We start from the raw sequence: 16,736 nt of genomic DNA, 5'->3' as shown, positions 1-16,736 counted from the left end.
TTAAAAATATCACTATTGCGGTGCTTTCGCCCATCTATGTATTCCATGATATTCAACTCTTTCATTATTTGAATACATAAATTTGTCTCCTCCTCGCCCCAAAAGTGTAATGTCTTGTGCGTGTTTCTCGCCATTTTGAACATGCGCAGAAGTAAACAAATCCTTTAAGTGGCATATTCAAGAGCATATTCCGACTAACGCATTTACATGACCCAATATTTGGGTTGATACAGGTGTAACGGAGTTAAAATGCACTTTATTTTTGAGTACAGTTTACAATTTATATTTGAGATTTCATTTCATTCATTTATAATTTATTTCTGTTAAGTATTTATCTTAACGAGTTATGTATATTTACTGTTATTTTATCAAATTTATGTTTCCTTTGAGAATGACCTTTTTGGCACTTTGCAGCTTCTGTACCTCCTGGGTTACCGTAGCTCCTTCCATCTGTCCCTCACAGTGCCGTTTTGCATTGCTGAGGGTAAGTTGTATGTAAAAACGTTGCTGCATCATTACCTTATTTACTGTGGAAAATAAGTGATTTAAGTTGTAATGTTCGGTTTATTTTATAAACTGATAGTAATACAATGTTAATCAGTCATTTTGTTTAGGTTTTGAGAGTTTTATATCACTTTGGAGACTGTTTGAATGTAGCAGTTTTGGCGCGAATTGTGTAATATCATACAGCGCCTGTGTCACGTGATTGACGTAGCACCGCAGATATTCTCAGTTGAAATAATATTTATTTTGCATGTGTAGGAGCAGAGGTGCAGAAAACAAGTGTCCAGAAGGCAAATTTAATGTTCTTTTGTCTTCTGCAGGTATGTTTTGCCTTGTATTTTCATACTTTCTGTTTCGTTTTACAGCCGCATGTTGTCGTTTATTTTGTCCACTAGGTGTCACTGTTTTACCATTTGGTATACTGTTTCTTTAATGAGATTTATTGTTAATATACACTGTAAAACCAAAGTTTTTCAGCCATTTGTAGCAGCTCTTGGTTATAAATATTTACATGTAGTTAAAATACTGAAATGGTGATTGTAATGTATTTCTATGTAATATAAATGTGTTTTGAGCTCAGACAGTGCCGTTTTGCATTGCTGAGGGAGCAGAGGTGCAGAAAACAAATGTCTAGAAGGCAAATTTAATGTTCTTTTGTCTTCTGCAGAAAATAAAAGCTGGAAAACAGTCAAAGTCTGGTTTTCTTCGCCCCCCTGACCACATCCGTTACACAGGCATATGCCAGGGGTCTTATTCAGGTTTTTAATAATCGGAAAATGTGCTTAATCGGGTTATGACAATTGGAATAAGGTGTTTACATGACTCCTACGCAATCAGAATATTGTCATTATTCCGATTAATACAGGAATATGGTGTGCATGTAAACGTAGTCATTGTCTCTATGCGTGTTTTTGTAGCAGATGTGTGTGTTTGAGGTGTGTGTGTGTTATACAATTGGTTTTCGTTTGTCCTGCTGAATCTTGTTGGTGTGAATGGAAACAGCGAGGAGGGGAGAGGGAGGGAGGGAGTAACCCTCATGTATCTCTTTCTTCAACCGACCGGAACACCGCTCACACCTCTTGCTGGAAACACGCACACACAGATAAACACACACACACACACACACACACACACACACACACACACATACAAACCAACACAAACAAACACAACCCAACCAAGCATGAAACCGTAATGTCAGACCTGTTAATGCCTCGAGATCGCAGCAACCTCATCTGTGTGTGGTCCTGCTTCAAACACACTCACACACCAACGGATTAAACTGAGAGTCTCTCTCCAACATGAAGGTTCTACTAAGTCTTGGCTGGGTGATTTTTGGGCTGTTTGCACTGATATATGCAATAGATCTGGTTAATTCCTAACCCACAGGAATGCAAGTTTTCTCAAAACATATTTATATTTGGATGAGTGAAATACACAGGGAAATCTATATTCAGAATGAAAAGCCTGGAATATTCCCAAACCTTCTGCACAGTTCATGTTTTGTTGTGGTAATCCTCTTCATTTCATTGATAGCAATTATTATGTATGTCTACATTGTGGGATTATTGTACCTGTTTTTGGAGAGGCGGTCATAAACCATGAGAAGTGGGGTGAATTAATACATAAATAAATGTGTTTCTGATTTTCTTTTACATCTCCCACCAGTTTTACAAAGAATATGCCAAACAAAGTTCTCAACGCTCCTCCCTCTTTTGAAACCTCAGGCACATGTGCACATTCTAACTAAGTTATATCAATATTGTGTACACTTACTGCAAGTACCGGGAAAATCAATACAATCTATATTTTCACAGTCTTTGATCTTTGTTCAGGAAGATTTAAAACAATCAGCATTTTTCCCATTTGATCATCTTGTACAGTGTGTGTCACTGTTTGAGCATTCCAGCGTACAATGTTACACACATACGTCTGCATGGTTTTGACTTTGCTCACTAACCCACACAGTACACTACATGAATAACCCCGTTTCAAATATCTAGACATGGAATATTTATATCAGATATGCCCGTTTAGGGTTATTCTGGGCATGAATGGATTTCTTCCATTTCTGCAACAACATTTTTAGTTTTTTTCAAATAAAAACATCACAGAGTAGAATTTGTTAAAATAACATTTAATATATTAAATATATTTATTAATTTATCTGTAAATACTTATAAAACCAACAATGTAATTTCATTGAAATTAAATACAATGCAGAATAGTAACATATTCACTGTGAACAGTAATTATTTTCTTTTTAACTTGCTAACTGGAACACAGAGTACCTACTTCTGGTGGTATGCAACAAAGCACTGCTTTTTGTTGTTCAAACAAAGGAGCAACTTGCCATCTCCACACCTGGAACACCGCCATTGCGACACTCCACCTTTGCAGAAGTTGCACCTCCCTCTCTGACTGCCAAATGTTGGCCAGTGTCCGATGCCATCATAGCGGACCTGCTTGGTGGGCTGGAGAACTCAGGGGTTAGGGCGACGGACTGGTGGTTTGTGCTGTGCACTTGGTGGCCGGCCAGCCCTGGCTGGCAACTTGTTGGCTTTCTTGAGTGCAGCTGCGATGGAGAGACGAAACTTCTTGAGAGGCACTGGCTTCTCCTTGAGAAGGTTGCAGTCCCTCTTGTAGATAAGCCATGCATTAGCAATGCTCACATCAATGATGTACCCAAACAAGGGAATGTACCAGCGCATTGACTTCACTGGTGTTTTGTAGAGGTGCACCAGCATATCTGAGAGGTCGATGCCCTCCAGGGCTTGATTGTAGGCCAGGATAATGGACGGTCATGGCACGTCAACCTTCTGTCGTGCATCCTTTGAGAATCTTTTCACTGAAAACAGCGGCTCTACCCCACATGCATTGCTAAGCAAGTTGACACACTTACTGTCGTACCACTTCACAGCAATGACTCCCTCGGAAGAACAAAAATCAAGTGTGTGTGTGTGTGTGTGTGTGTGTGGAGTGTGCATGTGAAAATGCATTACCTGTGCGGTTTGCTCGGACGGTACAGACACTGTGAACAAGACTTTCAGTGTCAGTAAACCTAAGAAAGCTCTTTGTAAAGAACAGTAACAGCAGTAGCAATTACAATAACAAAGTACAAAACATCATCATCTCCACAAAGTATGTGCTTTCACTTGTTTACAACTGATACCTAAGCAGTTTATTTCTGAGCCCATGGATTCTTGCTGAGCATTGGTCTGTGACCCTCATGCGATGAACTCTTTCCACTGGGTTTGAGTCCCGGAGCTGCTCTTTGATTAATCAGGCTCAGGCTTCACTTCCATATAGACTGATTGGCTCAATAATACTTTTTAAAATTTTGATCCAAATCCTTATAGATGAGTTGAGTTTGAACTAGTTTGTTCTTATGCAGTAATAATAAGCTCTATGAGATTTATCAGCCAATGAACTCACAGTTTTACCAGAACGTCCTGATGCAGTGATAATTAGGCCCAGGTACGTGTACTCCAAAAGACACTTCACGTCTTGTCCCTGTAAGTGGAGTCCTGAGGCTGGACAGCAGTTTTGCTAAATGTTTGATGTAAATGTTTAGTGCCGACGACAGATTACAGCCCTGATGGACCCCACGACATTGCTTAACAACGTCAGTTCTGTTTTGTCCAATTTTTACAGCACATTGATTTTCTGAGTATTTACATTTTATTTAAATCAGAAATTTGTCCTCCAACACCATTTTGGAGCAGCTGATAGAGAAGACCATTGTGCCAAATTGAATCAGACGCTTTCCTGAAATCAATCAAGCAAGCAAAGATTTTCACTTCTGGTGTACATGGTTCTGGATGACACCATCGATACCACAAGCCTTTCTATTCTTAAGTTTAAATCACATTGTAAAGAGAAACTAGCACATTGCTAGTAGAAAACAATAAGTGCATGAGCTAAAGACTGTCAACTTTCACCTTTTTATTTACTTATATTATTCAAAATGTTTAGCTAAGACTGTGACGTAATATTATTAACTTTTAAAACCAGAAAACCACTTTCTTTTTTACCAGAAACACAATAGTTAATCCTGAGTGAAATGTACTGGAGCGAGAAATTTAACCAGACTCTTATTTTGTAGTAACCAAAAAGATATTACGTCCAGCAGCGCCATCTTGGCCTGCACTTGACACAGAGAAAAAACAAAGTTCCTGCTTCTTTACAAAAAACATTCTTAAACTACCTTTCAAAGTCGATTTAGCTTGTTGTTCGTGTTAAACCATGTTCCTACACATGTAGACATGTTTTCAAGCTTCACAAACCTGTGTAAACAGGAGAAAAGATGAGGGAGTCAACAGTGCTTCTGTTCAGTGCAGCTTCGCTCGGCATAGTGAAGGAGCGACGAGCGACAATCTGCTAGCAAAGAGAGTCCATGAGAGAAGCACAGCGCCACACTGCCTCCTGCTGGCAAATCTGAGATATGCAGTTTGTTTTAAATTGAAGCTTTGTGTTCTTCAAAGACGGCATTAACTGGTCAACATGGCTCATATTCCAGAGCCCTTTATAAAGTTACATAATTCCTAAATTAACACACAAATAAATACAGACAATGAGACAACACCTTTTGTGTGCGTCACACTTGCAGCAACAGTGAACTGGGGTTCTGTCGGGGAAGCCCCCGGGATGCCTGGAGCTAGCGCTCACTGCAAGGCTAACTGAGCTTAGTTGGTAACTCACCGCCCTTACGGCCAACTTCCACCAGATGTGCTTTCGGTCTCTCTCAGTTTCGGTTTTCACTTTATTCAGTGTGTGTGCTTCCATTGGCTCCGCTCTGCTGCGTCCGAGCTACGGCAGCCAGGGCCCTCCGCAGCAGATACGCAGGGCTTCTATTTTTGCCGGATCAATTTAGCACAGAAAAGAACAAGCGGGACGGGAAGTCAGACACCGAAACAAAATTAAAACATCCGGTTTATTTTCAGAATAAAACACTCCGTTTAAACAGCTAATGCTGCAGCTAACAGGAGGAGGTAGGAGAAGCAGCGTTTCCGCAGACTTTGAATTTTTGCACATAGATGTGCCTAAACATGCACAGGACACTTGGAAAACACACTGAAGAGCATATAAAACCAGAAAAAGCATAATATGACCCCTTTAAATTCCTTCGTCTCGGCACTCCAGCTGACAGCTGTACTCTCGACGCAGGACGGATGGAGGGCGCAGCCATTGGGTGTTGACGGATGAGGGTGCATGGAGCTGAAACAGACCGCAGCGGATGACCAATGCGCACGTATCTGGTTGAAGTTCAGGGTTACTTGACATTGTCCATTTGGGCTTTTTCGTGGATCCAGTATTACACCAAGCACACACAAATGATCACACACTTGCAAACAGAGTTATGGCCTGCCTTCAGCCATGAATCCCCTCTCCCTGCAGCTGTCTGTAATATCAGTCCCTTTTCAAAAATATCACACAGGTTGCCTACAAAAAACTGAGTATTGTCTTTTTTTTCTGTGACGGAACATACTTTCATGGTGATGTTTTAGGAGCAGGAGAATGGGAAAGTCTGAGGCGTTCCCTCAGAGATTTGTTTGAAACGGTGAATAATTCTGCATAAATGGAAGGGAGAGAATAAAAAAGCATCCACAAGTGAGGGGAAGAGACAAGAGGAGGAAGAGATGGAGGGAGTAAGGTAAGATGGACGGGATCAAACAGAGCACAGCGAAACAAGTTTTTCAGAACTGACTGTACTCTGTGTGTGTGTGTGTGTGTGTGTGTGTGTGTGTCTGTGTCTGTGTGTGTGTGTGTGTGTGTGTGTGAGTGAGTGAGATAGGGAAGTTGGTGTGCTTTAGGAGGAAAAGCCACAGTGTGAGGATGACGGAGGAGACAGAGGCAGAGAAATACAGAGAATCTGTTTACCTGGATGCTGTTCTTAAAGGCCACTGACTTGAGCTTTTCCATTATTCATAAACACAGCCCACCGACATCCAGACAAGGCTAAAACACCGATTTATATCCCTCTATCTCATTTGGTTTTTCTATTCTCTGTTATCCCCACCATCTTTGTCAGTGCCTGGATTTTGTATTGCATTATGTACATGTACACATCTATCTGATTGTGTTTGTTGCCTGTGCCTAAGTTTTTTTTATTGTACATAGGGGTGCAAATGCCCATAGAAAGGTGCTGGAATAATGTATTTATTGGGTAGCAGTTTCACCTCTTAACATGTGTCATACACTTACTTCTTTCCCCCACTTTCTGACATTATTCCACTTCTTCTTGTATCACTTCTGTACATGTTACCCTCATTCATGTCAAAAGTGCCACTGTGAAGAAGTAGTGACTCGATGAGTCAAATTGTCAGGGAAATCTGTATTCAGTGCTTTTCTTTAAATTAGAATATCACTATTTGCATACGTAGAGTTTTATGGGAAAGTTTGCTATTGGTTTAGTCAAGTGATTTTCAATGTGAATATGTGTCAAAAACTGTGTATTGTTACAGTCATTATTTAAATGAACAGGATTGCTCTGCATAATCAATCAATCAAACCTTTATTTAATCTCAAAAGGACATTGTTTCCCTCTTTTCCAATGCCGACGAGATCACAAGCTCAGTAAAACAAGCAAAAACAACAACAAACACTTCACAATCAAATGACCACTGAGATCAATTTGAAACAAAGTGGCTAGAAATCAAATTCCTAAACTCTGCAAGGGTTTGTCTGTTTTTATTCTTGAATATGCTGGAGGGTGTTCCCTGATATTGGGGCATCAAAGGGAAATGCAGTTTTACCAAGTTCAGTATAAGCTTGAGGGACTTTAAGAACAAGCCAATCAGAATTACAAGTCATGTAGTTGCCTGAATTCCATTCCAACATGTCTGTGATGTAAGGTGGCTTTCCAATAAGGGCTTGCAAATATATAAAAACCCATGCGTGTTGCGCCTCTCTTCAAGAGAAGGCCAAGCGACCTTCTCATACAGCTCTCAGTAATGATCTATCACCAGTTATAAATCTAAGGAGAGATAGACAGCGTCAAGAGGCATTACAGTTGAAGCTGCAGCATATCTGTAAATAACATCGCCATAATCCAGAACGGACAACAATACAGCGTCAACAATTCTTTTTCTACACAATAAAGAACTTGATTTGTTTTGTTTTTCCTTATCCTCAGCCTTGGAGAGTTGAATGCCCCTAAGCGAGGCATCCAGTCCTGACATACTTAAAATGAGTTGCTCAGGGGTCAATAGAGTTGGTTTGTGGTTGACTGTGAGCAGATGTGAAGAGTGTGGGTGTATAAATACAAAACAGTGTGCAAAGTTTTGTAAAATATCATTGGAATAACATTAGCCACATTTACAGCTACACATACAATGCAAAGTAAATGTGGTTTGCTGGGAATTAAAATGATATGATGAAAATGATAAGGTTTATTTGGTGTGATCTTTTCAAAGTGGAAAGTGTAACCTGATATCTAAAATTCTGATAAAAGCTGCCATCCAATAGGAAGGTCCTGTGCCCAATCAGCTGCTGCAGAGGCAGACTAAGAATGGAGATTGACTCCATTTCTCTTCTGACTCCAAAAATATCACCGGAATGTGAATCCATCTCTTTCCCCTATCTTTCGCTCTTCCTCTGTATCTCTATTATTTCTGTGATTACAGTTTTTTTTTGCATTCTTAGTATTCCTTCAATTACTGCAGAGTGCCTCAATCACTTCACAATCTCTTGCTGATGTCTGGCTGTCTGGCTTTAATTGACAAAACACTTTTTCCCCTTCCCCTTTGTTGGCTTTTTTCACCCTGCCTGGCTGATATGTTCTCTGCTTTTAAACTTGTGCTGAGTGTTAGTCCATCATCCTGCCTACTAGAGATAGGAGACAGGCAATCAGTTTTTAATTCCAGAGTTGCTGATTTGTTTGTTTACCAGGTTTTTGTCAAAAAAAATTTCACCAACAATGACTCTTAGTTGAACTTTGATTCCCTTCAAAACGTTGTAAACCTGAGTAGTCTAATGAAGGACAAGTGTTTTAATAATTTAAGAGCATGCCTTGTTATTTTCTTTTCGTTCACATGCACCAATTGACCTATGGCTAAGCCACGCCCACTCACTCGGACAAACAATCAACATTCAGTGACAGGCGCTATGGCAGGTGTCACAGTAGGAGACATTTCGCAGGAGGCCATTGATGATTTTTGGAGACAGAAAGATCAGATATCATCTAGAAGTCACCAAAAGGGTCTAAACTACACAATGGAGGGATATATTAATCATTTTATTGTTGAGAAGGTCGATGAAAAGCTTCAGTTAAGTGTGTTTTACTTTCATATAGACATTTTATAACCATGTTTCTCTTCATGAACTCAGAGAAACAGCCTGTTTTCAGCTTTGTGATGCTGCATGTACTGTTCAGCATCCAAGTGTGACTGTAACATTGTGAGGTGACTATGAAGCTCATGTTTTGCAATACATTAGCTAAAACAACCTTGCTGCCTTTTTTTTAGGAAAGAGTCAGGTGTGAGAGCAGAAGTATATGATGTCATAAAAAACATGACCAGGACCCCAGTAAGTTACCTGGTCAATCAGATTGCTGCTAGGGTGACAGTACAGGGAAAGGTTGAGCATGGTTTGAGCTACCAGGTAAATAATACACTTACAGTCTGCACACTGCACAGTATCTGAAGGAAAGATGGTTCAAATATTCATACAAACATAAGTAGACTATGACAGCTAATAGTTGACCAATTCATTTTTATTTACATTTGAAAACATTCAAGCAATGTGCATTCCTCTACATCATTTCTCATAATGATGTGTGGGCGACCCCCAGAGGTCAAAATGTGGAACACTTACAGCTAATCACAGCAGATTATCAATCAATACAACTATTCCAGTCACAAAAAATCTGTACACATATATACATGAAATAAAATTATTTCAGATGAGCCATCTTTTTGACATTTTGAATCCCCTGCTCAACACATTGAGGAATACAGGGTAACTATAATATGTGAGGCTGAAAATTTAAATTTGGTATTCTCCCCGATACAATTTTGATTTTTTTTTCTTTGGCAATAGCTCTCTCCACATGATCTATGTGAGCAGCTATCTTTTTTGTTTTGTGGACATCAGTGGCAGACATCTGTTTGTTTGACTGAGCAAAAGGGGGGATATTTACTCTCAGTCCAATCTCTTCCAAGTCTTTCTCAATGAGAAATCATTTGTCAACCATTACACCATCACCCTTGTTCAGGTAGCTATGAGCCATGAGTGTTTTCATCAACTGTAGAAAGTTGCTTTTCTGAACAATTTCCTTGTCAGACAATGATCCAGTAAAAAGAGTAGATGTAAACATGATAGTGTCACGTGGATCACATGCAAACAGTGATTGCAGAGTGTTGGTTGACTTTGCAGTACTAATGAACTTGGCCTCTCAATCTTAAATTCTGTGCAATCAAGTATTGCCAGACTTGTTGCAAAGTCGTTCTTATATTTATCTGGCATTTGAGAGATTATGATGTCTCTATGTGGTCATGCAGAAAGTTCCAAAAGTACACCAAACATGTATTCAACCCATGAGTTTAAAAGAGTGCCTGCACTTCGTTCAGGTATCTGAAATCTGTAAGCCAGATCCTTTAAGTCTAAATTTTGGTGCAACTTCATGAAGTAGCAAAAGTTGGTGACGTAGTGGCATTTCATTTATTTTTTCGATCAACCCTCTAATATATTAGTGGGACCAAAGTTTGTGGAGCTGTATCAGTATTTGGCACTGCAAACACAGAGCACAAGTTGTTAAACTGATCATAACTAAAGCCAGTGCAATATTGGAAATAGTTTGCAATATTGCTGCGGTGCAGGAGTTCTGGTGTCAGTCTAGTTGGAATCTGATTTTTTTTTAATTCTTCAATTTCAGCATCCTTCTGAGCCAGTATAGTCCTTAATGTCAGCAGCTCTTGCTCCACTTCCCGTGTGGGCAGCTCCAGTGGTGGATGCTGGTCCAGATGATCTAGCACTTCATCTGGCTGCTGTTGCATGGGTGGCTGCTCATCCTCTGGCGGCAAGATGTTCTGGTACAAGCCAAATGGCACAAACCAACCAGTATATCAGCAAAATTATTCAAACTAAAGCGTACAACCTCAAAGACAGCAGCTAAATACTTTTCTATTCACAATGTTTTTCTAACAATCAATATGGATGCCTTAATGACTGAAACAACTGAATGAAAATCCTCAACTCAGCTTTCTTTAATGAAAATGTTAATGACCAGTACATTAAAATGTGTAGTGGTTTATCTTTATCAAAAGAAAAGACAGGAAAAATTCTAATTGAACGTGTTTTAGCTCAAAGAAATATTGTAAATCTGTTAAATAAAGCGTGAAGTCATCAGCATAGAGAGATATCAAATCAGTGCTACTGCAATTCAAACACAGACAAAACTACAAAGTAGATTTCTTAAGATGTTATTTTAGATGTATGTCTAATATCTTCATGTGTTTGTGTTTAGCAGCTGTCTCTCTGTTTATTTTTTAATATTTGTAATTGTTAAACTCTAACTCTAATGAACTCTTATCGTTTTTTTTTAATCGGTCCGGCTTTACTGTTAAGGTTGACTCAGGACAGTTTGATTTCTTTCGCACTGAAACATAAACAGGTTGACATTTAACAAAGAGAAGTGTTTTGAAATGTTTTCCTAACATTCATTTTCTGATAACTCTTTTAGGTATTTATCTGATTCAGTCGTTTGAATGAATCGAGCAAAACAAGAATAAAGAACGGTGTTTGAAAATGTACACAATCTCTGATCTCTTCATGCGTTTAATTTAGACATTTTTCTGATTTGAATTCACATGAAGAACATTTGATTTTGTTCAGTTGATTCTCTGTTTTAGTTTGTTTTTCCTACAAACAGTTTTAAAAAATGCATTGCAATGTTTTTTCATTATTTTGATGGGGCATGTTTGTAATGTTTAGATTTTATTCAGATGTAGTTTAAATATATGTCGATCATTCTGTGTGACTTTCTCTCTGTGTGCTGATGTGCATGAGAGGCTTCTTGAAGGGAAGTGAAACAATGTGTAAATGAGTGAGCAGAAAGAAACATCTGACAGAAACTCTTAAAAAAAGAAAATGAACTCTCAGACACTAAAGGTGTCCTATAGGGTGTGGTGTTTGAGTGACAGCTGTGTGGTCCCTGTCCTCTAAGCTGATTGGTGTCTCGTAGGTGATGTGCGTGCCACCCTCACAGCACTACCCCCCTCCAACGATGTGCCTGGCTAACAAGGGCTTCCCCTCAGGCTGGAGTCTGTCCTGGAATGTGGACGGCAGCTAAAATCTTTTGTATCATGTAACTTCTTCATAATAAAAAGTATAATTTAATAATGCACAAATCATTGTGAATTAATTTTAGAGCGATACAACCAAAATACACAAGACAAGAATAGACAAGAAAACAACGGTAGGTGACTATTCCTTATTATCCAAAACAGCAGAAAAACGTATTTATGCAACGGAACTTGCATTTGTTAACCTTTAAATACTTTAAATAATTGTAGACTTAAATCAAACAAGTAACCGAATGTGACACGAGTGACGTATTTGTAGTTTTAAAAGTAGTTAAGTGAAAAGTGGCTAGTGTTAGCTTTGTTAATTTTAATGGAGAGCGAGCTTATTTTCTGTCGGAGTATTGTGTATTTGGCTTTATTAAACGTTTTGCTAAACAGTTTAGTTATTTGTGATCTAAAAGGGTTCAAATTTCATCAACGACGAAAAGTTTTACTGTCATTGAAGCCGTTCAATGAAAATATTTGCTTAAACTAGCAGTTTTCACATTTCATCTGCATAAATACATTGCTGTGCTGCATGAGTAAATCATTTTTAATCTGAAGTTTGTCTATCAAGTGGGCAGTTCACAGTTGTGTTAACACTTTTTCTGTCTTCCGCAGATGCATCATTTCATTTATTTCTGGTGGTGAAAAGCTCAAAGTCGAACACTGCACATCTTGCTGCAGCATTTATCACTGCCCACTGTGCCCTAAATATAAACCTTCTAAGGAATACAAGATTCAGATTCACCTAGACATCCACACAAAAAATGTCATTCTGTTTAAAGGCAAGTCTGCATGTATATAGATAGCAAATATGTGTATGGGTGTGTGGATTCCTACAAACAATATATATGTACTGTTTTGTGTGTGTGCACTTACTAATTATTTGTCACTGAGTTTTTTGGTTGTTTTTGCTTGATTTGTTCTTAGAGAAAAAGATATGCAGATGCAATCTTAACTGTAGGGCTGTAAGGCATTTTCATTGCCCTTTATGCCATAAAACAGTTATTAAAAGGTTGGACATGGAAAAACACCTTGTGGCTTGCCAAGGTTGATCACAGCCACTTCAGCTGCTGCCTTGGCGGACCCTAGTCTACCACCATCTACATCTCTCCCATTGGATTTATCAACCTCCGGCTCCTTTTCCTCCATCCAGACAAGGCAAAGTTTCTCTGTACCAAAACATGTTCAAAATAAAACCTGGGGATATGAGCATAAAGTACAGTGTGCAGCTCACTGCGGTACTGTACTTAGACAGCTAATGAAGAATTTCTTCAAGAGAATGTGTTGACTAAAATGGTGGAGTTACAGTTTTTTGGTGAGGCAAAAAAGGCAACATGTCTCAAAAGGCAAAAAAATGCACAGACAAAACATGTTCCTCTGTGTGTTCCAATCTCTTTTCAGGAGACCCAGAGGCAGCTTCGCTTGTCTGTGTATGAGCCTACCTTGCATCATTATAGCTGCCTGGGAAGGGTCAAGGGTCATGCATTTTGTTATTTAGTTGAATTTTCGAAATAAAGTTGGTTTGACTAGGTCTAAGTCTCTCTTTTCTTTTGCTGCAATCAAGACACACAGTGTATTTTGTGGAGCAGAGAGGGGGCCCCCCTCCACTGCCAAGGGGGTTCTCAACTTCGGCAGCAAACAGCACCAGCGGGGTACTGTGGCCTGTTTGTAATGTCATTGATTCCACCCCTTAGCACACCTTTGCTGGGCCCCCACTGCTGTCTGGAGTTTTAAAAATCTATAGTCGTCTGTCTGCTTTATTTCTGTTTACCTCGCTGTTTTTCGTAACATTAAAAGTGTAAATAACTAAATAAAAAAGTCCAGATCAGTCTGTCTCAAATCAGTTAAAGAAATCTTCAATACCAATGTAAATCTCTCTCTGTCTGTTTGTCTGTCTGTCAACCTCTCTCTCTCTCTCTGTGCATGTGTGTGTCTGTGACTCGTTTGACAGAACTTTGAAGTGCAGGTGCATGCTGTTGTCTCTTTTGTGTAGTGTAGCTATAAACTAGTTAGCTGTATTCCGTCTGTGTTGGCTATAATGGTGAAATCTTACAAGACAGGCGCACTAAAGCGTAAGGAGCAAGAGCAAAAGAAGACTCTTGTGGCCTCATGTGTCCTGCTCACTAACTTTTTCTCATTGAAAACTCAACCCTCAACAACTCAACCTGGCACCTCTCCTCCTGTTGCTAGCTCCACTAATGTAAACGCTACTAGCCAAACAAATGTTAGCGAGGAGCACCCAGCTAGCTCCGTGCAGGAAAGCAACAGTGCTGATGACAATGGTGGGGTTGAGAATGAGATCAATGAAGTGTGATGGAAGTGGAAACTGTGATGATGATGATGATGATGATATTGATAATGTTGATGATGATGGTGATAGGCCTATGGAAAATGGTGCTGCTGAGCTAATGAGGGATGAGGCACTCGCCCTTTCCTCCAATGTGTGTGCATCGGTCTCAGGTGGCACTGACACTACTACTACAGATGGTCACCCACCAACATCCGTTTCTTTCAAACTTAATACTGAAGAGCAGTACCCAACAGATCCCTTCAAGAGAAATCTCACACACCTGAGCTGATCAGAGCACGTCCCATGCAAGCCAGGGCTGAAAGACGGCTATGATGCATTCCCATATGATGAAGACAAACGACGCTTCAGTCCTTTGTGGTATTAGCGCACTATAGATCAGTCATGCACAGTGGACTGACGATGGTTGATGTGTTTGCAAAAATGCAATCGCCTCTTTTGCTTTTGTTGCTGGATGTTTGGTAACTAAAACGAACGCGCAGGACGCCAGTGGGCAGACCCTACACTCGGCGTCTCAAAGTTTAAAAAGGGGATCGAAATGATAGGGCATCATGAGAAGTCTGCTGCGCATCGAGAGGCAGAGAAAATGTGTGACGAAGTTTTGCATCCGACAGGACAGCACAGTGGTCGCAGAGCTAATCAGAGCGGAGAAGGGGCAGATTGAGAGAAACAGGAAGATTTTACACAGAGTGATTGACAGCACCCTGTTTTTAGCCCGACAGGGGTTGGCATTTCGGGGGCACAGGGAATATGCTGGGCTGGATGCCCCGTCCTCAAATGAGGGAAACTTCTTGGAGCAATGTAAGTTGCTGGCCCAGTAACATGCTCTCCTAGAAGAACACGAGAAACCCCGTGGGGTGTGACCTACCTGAGCCATCACTCGCAGGATGAGTTCATTTCAGCCCTCGCAAGCGAGACACTGAGCCACATCATAACAGAAGTTAAAGCAGCAAAGTTTTACTCTGTAATTGTTGACTCCACCATTGACATTACCAGGATAGATCAGTTATCTCTGTCCCTCAGGTATTTCACTGAAACTGGCAACAGTGTGGAGCGCTTGGATGTGCTTGTAAATGCATTCAATGCATTAGGTCTGGATGTTAAACTTATCCGGGGACAGGCATATGATGGGGCAAGGACAATGTCTGGCCATTTATCAGGGCTACAGACAAGGGTCAAACTCCCAGAAGGCCTAATACGTGCACTGCTGTGCGCACAATCGAAACCTCGTCCTCCTGGATGCAGCATGTTCATTGTGTAGTGCAAAGCTATTTTTTGGGACACTGGAATCGCTCTATTGTTTCCTTACGTCCAGCCTTCCACAATTTAAGATACTAGAGGAGGAACAGGCCGACATACAGCTGGAAGGAACAATACTAACACTAAAAAATCTATTGGATACTAGGTGGGCATCCAGGAAGCAGGCCACCGAAGCGGTGATGCAAAGCCTACCTGCTATCTTGGAGAGGATAAAATAACACAACCTCTCGTCACAGAAGACAGCATCTGAAGCGGATGGTCTACTTCACAAGCTAAGCACATTTGATTTTAAATTCATGCTGTGCTTTTGGAATGCAAAGACATATACAGAGGGGAGAGGCCGGAAACGAAAACGTTTCTGTGAGCACATGGCTGGAGACGACGTGATCCAGGATCCCAAAAAGTGTTTCAAAGTGGAATTTTATTTCCATATTTTGGACATCATTGTGCAGCAGATTGAGAAACGCTTTACAGATTTTTGCCAAATGTCAAAACTTTTCTTCATTCTCAACCCCAAAAACTTTGCCACACAGGACGCAACCAACAGGATCTAGGGAACTGGTGACGTGTCCACAGCTCAGTGGGTGTCGGATGAATTTCTTTCTGTGGTTTGTGTAGCGAATTGGAAATACAGCTAAACTACACAGAAGATTATCTACCGATCTGCAATGATATGGAAAGGGCATTTCCCAACATCACTGGTTCGTATCACATTTATAAAACACTCCCAGTGACCAGTGCAAATGCGGAACGCAGCTTCAGCCGCTTGAAGTTCATTAAAAACTATCTGCGGGCATGCATGAAGGAGGCCAGACTATAGCCTATAGACAATTAAGGGGCCCACTATAGGTCCCTGCCTCCTCTGCAATGAGCCTGTGTATACTGCTACCTTGCTATTACTTTAATACTTCATAAACAAGTGATGTTAATCATACTCAGCTTATAATACACATGACAAATTACATACACTGAAAATAGACATGTCAACCATGGTACCATACTCACTCCTCATTTTACAGGTTACCAAGTCAAAATACCCTAATTACTCAAATACACATTAACCATATAGGGCATACGGGTAAGTAACAATAGCTATGGCTACATTGTCAAATTAAATTGTCAAATTACTCTTTTATTACAGGTGAGCACTGCATGAACTCAAATGCCATGAACTGTATGACTTTGTCTTATTACTCTTTTTATCTGTTATTTCTGTTTTTAACCTCTCTGAATTATGCTTATGAACTAATTCAATATATCTTAACTTGTTTTTACAACACATATGTCAACACTGAGTCTTGCATACTCAAATGCTCCTTTAACATTGACTGAGACGAAATAACACAGGCTGCGATGCTAGCATATTAGCGGGAATT

At 40.1% G+C, this 16,736-nt stretch overlaps 1 long non-coding RNA gene across 1 annotated transcript; it reads left to right on the top strand.

Annotated features, from left to right (window-relative positions):
- Positions 1-344: 344 nt before the first annotated feature.
- LOC132994184 (uncharacterized) lies at positions 345-1,111 on the top strand. Its single transcript, XR_009676628.1, has 2 exons — positions 345-659; positions 825-1,111. It is a non-coding gene; the product is annotated as an uncharacterized LOC132994184 (long non-coding RNA).
- Positions 1,112-16,736: the final 15,625 nt, after the last annotated feature.

The sequence above is a fragment of the Labrus mixtus genome, chromosome 19, assembly GCF_963584025.1.
Source record: "Labrus mixtus chromosome 19, fLabMix1.1, whole genome shotgun sequence".
Lineage (NCBI taxonomy): Eukaryota > Metazoa > Chordata > Actinopteri > Labriformes > Labridae > Labrus > Labrus mixtus.
This window is presented reverse-complemented; position numbering and strand designations above follow the sequence as displayed.